Raw genomic sequence first — 12,825 nt, forward strand, 5'->3', positions numbered from 1 at the left:
GCTTTGTTTTTTAGAATCACATCATACCCAGCTCTATCCCAATCTTTCTTTTTAATTAAATTATGGCAACTTATTAGTGTAATCACCTCTATAAATTGTGTTTCTGGGTCTCAGGTCCTTTTTCAATTCTCCCTTCTGTCTTGGAACTGAAAAAAAAACAACTCCACACTCCTTTAAGTGCCCACAGTCAGCAGAGTCCCTTCCCTACTGCTTTTATACTTATGGGATAGGTGCTGGGTTCCTTCTTGCCCAGGGCCACATCATAGACACACAGCTGGGCTTAGCATCCCTTATCAGCAGAGGTTTTCTCAATCTTTGCTGGCTCAGACACAAGATTTCCCACAGTATGGTAGTTAAAAATATTCCATGGCTGAAGCTAGGTCTATCTCCCAATCTAGCTAGCTCCAGAGTCCACAGCTTGTTGTTTCAGTGAAATTAGGCTAGGAATATTTACATTTCACTTGAGCCAAACTTCTAGGATCTTTCTTTGGATCTTCCCTGGTTGTCTCAGGAGGACTACTGTTCTACTCCAACTTTTATTTCTTTTTTCTTCTTTACATTTTAGTCCAGAGATGCTATTTTGTGTTGTTTGGTGAAATCTAAAGAGCCTTCTTTTCTTTTCTTTTTATGATTAAAGCTGTTTATTTTAAAAACATATGCATAGATAATTTTGAACATTCACCTTTGCAAAACCGTGTGTTCCAAAATTTTTTCCTTCCCTTCTTCCCACCCCCTTCCCTAGTTGGCAAGTAAACCAATATTTTAAACATGTGCAGGTCTTCTATACATATTTCCACAATTATCATGTACCATAAGAAAAATCAAATCAAAAAGGAAAAAATGAGAAAGAAAACAAAATGCAAGCAAACAGATAAAAAAGATGAAAATACTATGTTATGATCCACACTCAGTTCCCACTGTCCTTTCTCTGGGTGCAGATGGCTCTCTTCATCACAAGACCATTGGAACTGGTTATAGTTGTGAATTATTCTTTAGTAGTTTTTTAGTTGGTTCTCTAGGATATTCTGAGTATACCATCATATCTGCAAAGAGTGATAATTTGGTTTCCTCTTTACCTACTCTAATTCCTTTAATTTCTTTTTTTTTCCTCTTAGCTAAAGGTAATATTTGTAATACAATATTGAATAGTAATGGTGATAGTGGGCAACCTTGTTTCATCCCTGATATTATTGGGAATGGTTCTAGTTTATCCCAGTAGATATGATGCTTGCTGATGATTTTAAACCGATGCTACTGATCATTTTAAGGAAAACTCCACTTATTTATGTAGTCTCTAGGGTTTTCATTAGGTATGGGTGTTGGATTTTGTCAAACGCTTTTTTGCATCTATTGAGATAATCATACGGTTTTTGTTAGTTTGGTTATAAATATAGTCAATTATGTTAATAGTTTTCCTAATGTTGCATTATCCCTTCATTCCTGGTATAAATCTTACTTGGTCATAATGTATCATTCTGGGGATAACTTGCTGTAATCTGTTTTACTTATGATTTTTGCATCAATATTCATTAGGGAAATTGGTCTATTATTTTCTTTCTCTGTTTTCACCTTACTTGGTTTAGATATCAGCCCCATATCTCTGTCATAAAAGGAATATGATAGGATCTTTTCTTCCAAATAGTTTGCATTGTAATGGAATTACTTGAGCTTTAAATTTTGGAAGAATTCACATTTAAATCCATCTAGCCTTGGACATTTTTTCTTAGGGAGTTGATTAATAGCTTGTTCATTTCTTCTTCTAAAATGGGACTATTTAGGTAATTTATTTCCTCCTCTGTTAATTTGGGCAATCTATATTTTTGTAACTATTTATCCATTTCACTTACCTTATCAGATTAATTGAGCCTTGGATTTTTTAACCTACTCCCTCATCTTCCAGAATCCTTCTTAATATACTTTTAAAGAAGCCAGCAAATATCATCTTGGTGTTTCCTCCTAATGTTTAGACCTGATCATATTCCAGGAAAACATGAAAGTTATAGTCTTTGCAGAAGACAAGATGAGAAGAAAGTTGCTGAAGAAAAACTTCAAGGGATGATAGTCTTCTAAGACAACTAAATATTTCATGTATCATTCTTGCTTCATTTTTGCAAATTCTCCTTTTGTCATAGAGTCTTTATCTTTCTCCAGTTTTTGCATCTTCTCCTTGGGGCTATCAAAGTCAGGCTTTGAAGGACTTTGGTGGTCTGGTGAGTCCTGTATATCCTTGATTCAGTTATATCATGTAACCACACAAAATCTTAATATCATCTTATAATAGAAAATGCTGGATTTTGAAAAATAGCTGTCTATTGTCTTTGTATGCATTGTGAACTTGACCTTATCTTTTTCACTAAGGGCATCAGAGATATCAATCTGGAGTGAAGAATCAACATTCAGGTACACAGACATGGATCTCATCTTGTTGGTTGAAGTAATTTTCCTGTTTCAACAGCTTGGGAATGGAGACAATAGTGAAAAATATTGTGGAGAGGAAAAACTGTGACTTTCCTGGGAACTTTCCAACTTACTTTAGGACCTTGGCAAGTATTTAATAGCTGCTTATTATTTTTGTTGCCTAAATGGAACAATGTCCCCAAATGTCCAGAGTGGTTATAACCTTGGAAGAGTTAATTTTTTTTGGCTTGTTTTCATTTCAGGATCAGCTAAAATACTTCTCTCAATTCTTAATCTATATCATAGTGCTAAGTTTTGTTGAAAATCAATTAAACAATCAAGAAAGCTGACTCCTCTTTCTGTTTGCTTTGAACCTGCTTGAATCTCACTGATATGATCCCAGAGGCTCCTAAAGGGACGCTAATTTCTCTTTGAAGAACTTAGTAAAAGAAATTCTAGTGTTTATTGCCCTAATTGAATGCATAAATTTAATAGCCCTAATTGGATGCAAATAGAATTAATGCAATTTTTATATCAATCATTTTGCATTTGGCTCTCCCAACTTCTCCATGGGATAAAGGCCTGTAGTTGATGTTTTGTGTGTGTGTGTGTGTGTGTGTGTGTGTCTGTGTCTGTGTGTGTCTGTGTGTGTAGGAGGGGTAATCAGGGTTAAATAAATTGCCAAGGATTGTTAAATAATTGTTAAATGAATTGCCAAGGTAGTGTTAAATATCTGAGACTGGCTTTGAACTTAGGTCCTCCTGACTCCAGTCCTGATTCTCTATTGGTGAATATTCTTCTCTTTTATTCTGTATCTCAAAATCTCTTCAAAATCTTACTCATCCTATCTTTCTTTGCTTTAGTCTCTGAGGATTATTAGTGGATCTTCTTGCAAAGACTAAGCCAGAAGGCTTAGTTTGTGTCTCATTATATTCTTCTTCCTTTCTTTCCTGCCATCTCTTCCCCCATCCCTACCACATTCCCATTCTTTTCATGCCTACTGGATCTTTCCCAGTGTACAAAAAGACTCAGTTCTAGCATTTTAAATATTAGTATATTTAATACTAATATATAAAATATAATCCTCTAAAAATAATATAGATGTATTAAAATCCTTAAAAATAATAAAGCAGGATCAAATCAATGTTGATGGGGCTGTGGGGAAATAGGTACTAAAACATTGTTGGAGAGAATGCAACCATTTTGGAGAACAATATAGAATGAATTACAGAAGGGATCGTGTCTTTTGAACTAATAATTTTGTTGCCAGAACCACACCCCAAAACATGACAAAAAGAATCTTTTTCTTCAAGAATATTCTTAGTTTCCTTATCTGCAATAGTAAAAAAAAATGAACTATGTATTCTATAAATATAGAATGGCTTAATAAATTATGGTATATTACTATATTGGAATACTATGATGTTTTAAATACATATATATTTATAGGTAATTTATAACATAAATATGGAGAAAGATCAAGAATGAAATATGAAATGATTTAGAATAAAATTAGTAGAACTGGAACCTTATGCATATTGATTACAACTATACAAATAAAGGCAGCATAATGGCACTGTTCTAAATTTCTGGACTTTGCCACTTCCATTTTATGGATTGGCCCAAGCCAACAATGCTTTGTTTTCTTAGCTGTCCAAATTTAACCACTATGCCCAAATAAGGATAGCTCTCTTCCCTTCCTTTGTTCTATGTATTTATTTGGCTTGTTTATGATCCAAAAATTAGCTCCTCCCAATACTGTGACTCTTCCACCCTCTCAAACTCCTGTCTATTATCTTTTCTGTGACTCAATGCCAACCTCCTAGAAAGGATTGTCTATACTGGCTGCCTTCACTTTCATACTACCATAGCATTACCTCCCTGATATAATAGTCCTCTTCAAGAATGATGGAAAACAACAGTTACATCTCAACCCCTTTCCGTTCTGACCTCAGCACTTTTGTGAAATGGGTTTCTCCAAGGTTATGGATGACCTCAAATGTCAGCTCTAAAGATTTTTTTCTTGGTTTGTCTTCTTGGTCTCTCTGTATTTTTCACCACCTCTTTTTGGGTTCTTTCTACTTATTTGGTTTTTGCAATTCTGATCTTTCCTGACTCTCTTGACTACATTAATCATTCTTTTTTAAAGAATTCCTTAGTAGACTTTTATCAAATTTTCACCCTCTCAGGGTGGTTGTCTTTCAAGATCATTAGTTCTTCTTGTTATTGCTGTTTTTAATAATCTCTTTCTGGGAGATTTCATTTGTTTTGATGATGTTTCTGTGTATTTATTTGACTGTTATTGCTTATAATCCAAAAATTATGTTTCACATAATATTGTTTTGCAAATGACTCCCAAATCTATATATTGGGTCTTAATATCTATCCTGAGTTTTAGTCCCATATAGCCTATTACTTGCTAAAAATCTCCTAAATCACCATATTTACTTGTTCAAATCAACAGTTACTGATTTGTATTAAACATAAAAATATTGAACAGCATGCTCTGTGACAGAGAAAATCAATAGAGAGTCAATATGTAATTAAAATTGTAATTTGAAATAATGTTATAAACCAATGGTTAAAGAATTAATCTCACAAAACCACAGAGAGGCAATGTGATACAATGGATAGAGAACTGACCTTATAGCTCTCCCACCAGTAGCTCTGCTTCAATTGACTGCATATAAACATCATGGCGCTCTCTTGATAAGATAATTACCTGAAATCAATTCTCCATGCAGATTGACTTTTATATTCAACACTTCTTAACTTCCTCAGTTGTCTCTTTTGTGACTGGAGAACTAGAAGACAGAGCAATAAATTATTTCCAAAGCTTTCCTTTATAGAAGATTCAGAACTTTCCAGGTAACTCCTTTTTCCATCAATGGATCTCCTTCATTTCTACTCCACTGAATATTATGCTCCTATGGAAGGTACCTCTTAGTGCCCCTCCATCTTTAAGCTTGCTTTTGTTAATATTCTTTTTTTTTTTTTCCCTGAGGCTGGGGTTAAGTGACTTGCCCGGGGTCACACAGCTAGGAAGTGTTAAGTGTCTGAGATCAGATTTGAACTCAGGTCCTCCTGAATTCAAGGCTGGTGCTCTATCCACTGCGCCATCTAGCTGTCCCACTTTTGTTAATATTCTTCTCCTGTTAGATTATAAGCTCTTTGAGGGCAGTGATTATCTTTCTATTTTTAAAAAAATTGTATTCCAGGGTTTAAAGGCACAATATCTGGCACATAGTAGGCACTTAAGGGGAAATGAGGAGGGAATAAGCATTTACATAGTGCCTAATGTGTACTAGAGTCTATGCCTTTACACATATTATATCATCAAACCATTCTCCAATTGATAAATGGTCAAAGGATATGAAGACAATTCTCAGATGATGAAATTGAAATTATATCTACTCATATGAAAGAAAGAGTGTTCCAAATCACTACTGATCAGAGAAATGCAAATTAAGACAACTCTGAGATACCACTACACACCTGTCAGATTGGCTAAGATGACAGGAACAAAAAATGATGAATGTTGGAGGGGATGTGGGAAAACTGTAACACTGATACATTGTTGGTGGAGTTGTGAAAGAATCCAACCATTCTGGAGAGCAATCTGGAATTATGCCCAAAAAGTTATCAAACTGTGCATACCCTTTGATCCAGCATTGCTGCTATTGGGCTTTATCCCAAAGAAATACTGAGAAGGGGAAAGGGACCTGTATGTGCCAAAATGTTTGTGGCAGCTCTTTTCATAGTGGCTAGAAACTGGAAGATGAATGGATGTCCATCAATTGTAGAATGTTTGGGTAAATTATGGCATATGAATGTTATGGAATATTATTGCTCTGTAAGAAATGACCAGCAGGAAGAATACAGAGAGGCTTGGAGAGACTTGCATGAACTGATGCTGAGTGAAATGAATAGAACCAGAAGATCGCTGTACACTTCAATGTTGTATGAAGATGTATTCTGATGGAAGTGGATATCTTCAACATAAAGAGGATCCAACTCACTTCCAGTTGATCAATGATGGACAGAAACAACTACACCCAGAGAAGGAACACTGGGAAGTGAATATAAATTGTTAGCACTACTGTCTATCTACCCAGGTTACTTATACCTTTGGAATCCAATACTTAACGTGCAACAAGAAAATTGGATTTACACACATATATTGTATCTAGGTTATACTGTAACACATGTAAAATGTATGGGATTGTCATCAAGGGGAGGGAGTAGAGGGAGGGAGGGGATAATTTGGAAAAATGAATACAAGGGATAATGTTATAAAAAATTACTCATGCATATATACTGTGAAAAATTTATAAATAAAATAAAAAAACACAAATATTATATCATTTCATCTTCCCAACAACCTTGCAAGATAGTGTTTTAATTATCTCCACTTTTCAGAAACTGAAGCAAACAGGATTAAATGACTTCTTCAGGACAAGCATCTGAAGCCAAATTTGAACTCAGATCTTCCTAACTCTATAATATTCTATCCATATCACTAACATTGAATTGAATTGAACTGAGAACCAGAAAGGTCTAGATTCATGTCTTGCTTCTGATATATTGACGTAAGTCAGTACTCTATGCTCCTGGGAAATTCATATAACCTCTCAGTGCTGCAAACAACTCTCTTAAGACATTTCAGAGAAGGTGAAGACTTGAGTTATTAGACAAAATTGCTAATCCAAAGTACTCTTGCAGTAATTAAAAATTTACCAGAGCCTTTTCATTGTTGAAATCACAGATCTATTAGTAACAACAATAATGATGAGGAACCAATGAACTTTAATAATGGGAGGAAGTTTCAGAGAAATAATTTGGGACTTCATATAAGGGAAAATATTATAATAATTGGAGCTGTCCAAAGGTGGAGTAAGCTGTGTTAGGAAGAAGTTCCTCCCCATGTTTGAGAAAAGAAAAAAAAAATTGGCAATTAATAGGCAATATGGAGCTAAACCTCAGGATAAATATTAAGACCCAAATATATATGTTATGACTACTCCATTACTCCCTATACAACCTGGTCCCAACCTATCTTTACAGTCTCAATTACTTCCTTACTTTCCTTCCTTCCTTACCCCTTCCTTCCTTTGCTATCCAGACAAACTTGACTTCTTCCTGTTCATCTCACATAATACTCCATATCCAATATCTTTTCCTTTCCACTGACCACCTCTAAACTTGGAATGAATTCCCTATTTATATTTGCCTTACAGAACCCTTACTTATCTTTAAGACTGATTTCACATGCAACAACTAGGTGGTATAGCAGTTAGAACACTGGTCTGGGATTCAGGAAGACCTGAATTCAAATGCGATTTTAGACATTTACTAGCTGTCAAATTTTCACCCTCTCAGTGTGATTGTCTTTCAAGATCATTAGTTCTTCTTCTTGTTGCTGTTTTTAATAATCTATTTCTGGGAGATTATGACTGGGCAAGTCATTTAACTCATATTATCTAAAAAAAACAAACAAACAATCTCAGGCACTTAATTTTACTTGAAATATTTCCTGATTTCCCATCTTCTGGTATCCCCATTACCCCTAATCTATTCTGTATTTAATTACTTTATATTAAATTTCTTGATATTGGTACTATATTTATTTTTATACATCTTTATCTTTTCCATTTATAAAGTGAGTTCCTTGTGGGCAAAGATTGTTTCATTTTTTGTACTTGTATCTCTTAGCAACATGGACAGTGCCTGATACAGGTAAGTCCTTACTAAATAATTGATTGACTTTGATATTGTAGAGGGCTTCTTATTTATGTATGTAGTACCCTTGATGGTGTCTGGGATTTCTTCAAACATCTGTATTCTGTAATTCTATGATTCTTGCTTTGAAATTGTTTTCAGAATCAGTTTGCAAGCTACAGAAGCAAATCAGCCCCATTGCTTCATGGGCAGATCTCATTCCTGATCCCAAAGGGTGTGACAGAGCTTTGATTCTATGCTGCCTTTGTTAGATTTGAGTCAGGAAAGTTAGTGGATTTCCCCATAAAGCAAAGTACTTGCAAGTTTCAGAAAATGTCTCTCCTATCCTGGTTTTAGAATTATTTGGCTCTCAGTGAGAAACAAAAGGGAACACCTCAGTGGTTGGTGGTGATGATGATGATGCAGAAGAGATAGAGTAAGGGGGTGCTCAACATGTTTCAGGGGAGTCCACCTGGAAATAATATTTCAATTTATCAATACAGAGCCTGCTGCGGAATCATATTTTTGGCTACAGAAGAATGACTTCAGGTAGAAAAGCTTTTTTGAGGAAAGCTGGCATTGATTCTATGGCTCTATGTTCCTCAGAGGCCAAGAAACTTTAGAATCATAATTACAGCATTAGTATGAAAATGCTAATACTGCCTTATTTTTATCCCTTCATCTTATAGAGCATTTTTGTTCCCTTGGAAATAGCCTTGGTACTTGAAGCAGGGAAGTAGCCCATAAGAGAGGAAGAAATGAAGCAAAGCCTCTTATCCGACCACAGCCAATCTGGCAGCAGCTAAAGTATGGATGGAAGGTAAAGCTACTGTTTGACCACTTGAAATAATCCCTAACATTTTTAAATAGCATTTTATCATTTTCAAAGTGCTTTTGCTTACACATGGCAGGGACTCCAAATCCTCTTTCCTTGGCTGTGTTCTGTCCTGTTCACCACTTATCCTTTTGGAGTTCTTTTATAGAACACTGAGGTTGTTATTTTTTTTTTTATTAATAACATTTATTTATTTTTATTTTCAACAATAGCTTTTTATGTCAGAATATGTGTGAAGATAGTTTTCAGCATTCACTTTTGAGAAACCTTGTGTTCCACATTTTTCTTCCCTTCAAACAATCCACTATATGCTAAACATGTGCAATTCTTCTATATATATTTTCATATTTATTATGTTACATGAGAAAAACCAGATTAAAAAGAAAAAAAATGAGAAAGAAAAAATCAAGAAAAGAGCAACAAAAAGGTGAAAATATTATTTTATGAACAACATTCAATCCCCGCAGTCCTTTTTCTGCATGTAGAGGACTCTTTTTATCACAAATTTATTGTAATTGGCCTGAATCACCTTGTTGAAAAGAGCCAAGTTCATCAGAGTTGATCATCACATAATCTTGTTTTTGCTGGGTACCATATTCTCTAGATTATACTTAGTTCACTTAGTATCAATTCGTGTAAGTCTCTCCAAGCCTTTCTGAAATCATCCTGCTGATTGTTTATTATAGAACAATAATACTGCATAATATTCAAATATTATTACTTATTCAACCTTTCTCCAACTAATGGACATCCTTGCCAATACAAAAAGAGCTACATTGTGGGTACTTTCCCCTTTTTTTATGATCTTTTTGGGATATAGACACAGTAGAGATACTGCTGGATCAAAGGATAGCCCTTTGGGGATAGTTCAAATTGCTCTCCAGAATGATTGGATCAATTCACAACTCCATCAACAATGTATTAGTATCCAAGTTTTCCCACATCCCATCCAACTTTTATTTTTGCTACAGAGGTATGTAGTGATTCCTCAAAGTTGTCTTAATTTGCATTTCTCTAATCAATAGTGATTTCATTTGACTAGAAATTACTGTTCATGTCCTTTGACCATTTATCAATATAATGGCTTACATTCTTAAAATTTGAGCCAATTCTCTCTATATATATTTTAGAAATGAAGCCTTTTTCAGAATCCTTGGATATAAAAATTTCCCCCCAGTTTTCTGCTTACCTTCTAATCTTGGATGCATTGATTTTGTTTGTACAAAACCTTTTTAACTTAATATAATTAAAATTATCCATTTTGCATTTCATAATATTCTGTATTTCTTCTTTGGCCATAAATTTCTTCCTTCTCCACAGATCTGAGAGATAAACTATCTCTTGTTCTCCTAAATTGCTTACAGTATCATCCTTTATGTCTAAATCTTGAACCCATTTTAAACTTATCTTGGTATAGGGTGTTAGATATTGGTCAATGCCTAGTTTCTGCCATAGTATTTTTAAATTTTCCCAGTAATTTTTGTCAAATAGTGAGTTCTTATACCAGAATCTGGAGTCTTTGAATTTATCAAACACTAGATTACTATAGTCATTGACTATTGTGTTTTGTGAAGCCAACCTATTCCACTGATAATCTATTTCTTATCCAGTAACAAATGTTTTTGATGACCACTGCTTTATTACATAGTTTTAAGTCTGGTACAGCTAGGACACCTACATTTGCATTTTTCATTAATTCTCTTGACATTCTTGACCAGATGAATTCTGTTATTTTTTTTGAGCTCTATAAAATAATTTCTTAACAATTTGATTGGTATGGCATTGAATAAGTAGACTACTTTAGGTAGAATTGTTATTATTATTATATTAACTTGGCCTACTCATAATTACATGATATTCTTCCCATTGTTAGATTTAACTAGATGAATTATATGTAACTAACTTTTTAAAATTTTCTTAAGTTTTTAATGAGCCATCTTTTTTTAATACTGATCTTGAGAATCAGCCTTGATTTAGTCCTAGCAGGGTTGGTTGTGAGTTGAAACTCCAAGGCAACAGGTACCAAGCTGATATACAATTGCCAAGTCTGTTGATTTTACAGCCTTTGAATTTATTTCTTAATCTTCCATTCATCTGGATAAGGAGAACAGTACCCTGGATGGAACTTGAGAATTCTTCCCATTAACTATGAACTTTCTCTTATTGGATCCTGTAGTTGTCTCTTTTGTAAATTTCTATGGTTCAAAGGTCTTAATAATTCTATCTTCACCACTGGCTTCCCCCTCCCCCCCATAGGTATGATTGCTAGAAACATATCTATTAGCTTATAGTTGAAGAATTCAAGTTTAGCCTTACACATTTACTAGCTGAGTGACCCTGGGCAAATTACCCTGTTTGCCTTTATCTGAAAAAAAAAAAAGATAATAGTAGCATCTACCTCTTATTGTTGTTGAAAGGATCAAAAGAGATAATTGTAAAGCACTTAGCCCAGTGCCTGAAACATGGTACTATAAGATTATTAGTTATTATACTAATACTAATATATTATCACTATTGTTTACTACTACTACTTCTACTACTGCTATTACTACAACTACTACTATTATTTTCCTCCTCTTCCTCCTTTTCTTCCTACTTCTCCTTTTTCTCTCTCCTCCTCCTCCTCTCACTACTGCTACTACTACTACTACTGCTACTACTACTACAATTAGTACTATTATTCTCTTCCTCTTCTTCCTTTTTCTCCTCCTCCTCTTCCTACTACTACTACTACTACTACTACTACTACTACTACTACTACTACTACTACTACTACTACTTTTACTACTAGATATTTGGTGGAGTGTGATTTGTTCACCCATTGGTCATCATCTGGGCTGCTTACCTGAGGGTCCATGTGAACTGCATACTGGACATTCTCACTGCTGGAGCAGGCCTACTATTTTATCACTTCTCTCCAACAATGAGCAACAATGAGACAGAAGTCTCCTGCTTCAAAACTCTTGATTCTTGTTGTAACTCCAACAGAGTTCCCAAATACTTTCTGATTGGTGACTTTAATTCTTAGGTCATTTGTAGAGATGGATGATTTTTCAAGCTTAGGGTTCCAGCTAAAACCACTCTCAGGGCTTGTTCTGTTGATTCACTCATCTTCTCTCTTTTACATATATGTTCTCACTTCACAAACCCCTAGAATTCTGGGTTCCTGCTCCAATGGGACAATAGAAAGAGCTCTATCTCTGGAGTCAGTGGTTCTGGTTCATCCCCATCTCTGACTTGTCATCTGTGTGACCCTGGATAAGTTTCCTAACATTTCTGTTCCAGTTTCCTCATCTGTGAAATGGGAAGGAAGTGTTGTAGATGAGCAGATTTTTATTTATGATGAACTTATGATGATTAGGTAAAGCTTCATGGGAGAGATAGTTTTGGAGCTGAGCCTTGAAGGAAGAGAAGTAATCATAGAAACAAAAGATGAACAAGGCATGCAATCTAGAAATGGGTGATTGTACAGAAGTAGTCAGAATGTTAAGTGCAGGGAATAATTAGTAGCCTAGTTTGACTAGAACAGAATGAGAAGTCATCATGTAAAATAGGTGTGAAATTACGGGTATCTGTGATTTCAAACTCAAATCATTCAAAACGGAACTCCTTAACTTTCTCCCCAGGACATCCCTTCTTCTCAACTTCCCAGTCTCTGTCCAAGGCATTACCATTCTCACAATCACCTTGGTCTGTAACCTCAGCATTTCCCTTGTTTTTTTATTTGTGTCAACCATCTCATGGCCAACTCGTTGCCAAACCTTGCCATTTCTTCTTCTGCAACATCTCATGTAGCTGGCATTTTTCTTTACTCAGATATCTAAGATCTCAGTTTAGACACTCATCACTTCTTGCCTAGATGATTACATCAGCCT

At 34.9% G+C, this 12,825-nt stretch overlaps 1 pseudogene; it reads right to left on the reverse strand.

The window, feature by feature from the left end:
* Positions 1-1,876: 1,876 nt before the first annotated feature.
* On the reverse strand, positions 1,877-11,827 carry LOC141551456 (sorting nexin-5-like; annotated as a pseudogene).
* Between the last annotated feature and the right edge of the window lie 998 nt (positions 11,828-12,825).

Source organism: Sminthopsis crassicaudata, chromosome 1 (assembly GCF_048593235.1).
Source record: "Sminthopsis crassicaudata isolate SCR6 chromosome 1, ASM4859323v1, whole genome shotgun sequence".
Classification (NCBI taxonomy): Eukaryota; Metazoa; Chordata; class Mammalia; order Dasyuromorphia; family Dasyuridae; genus Sminthopsis; species Sminthopsis crassicaudata.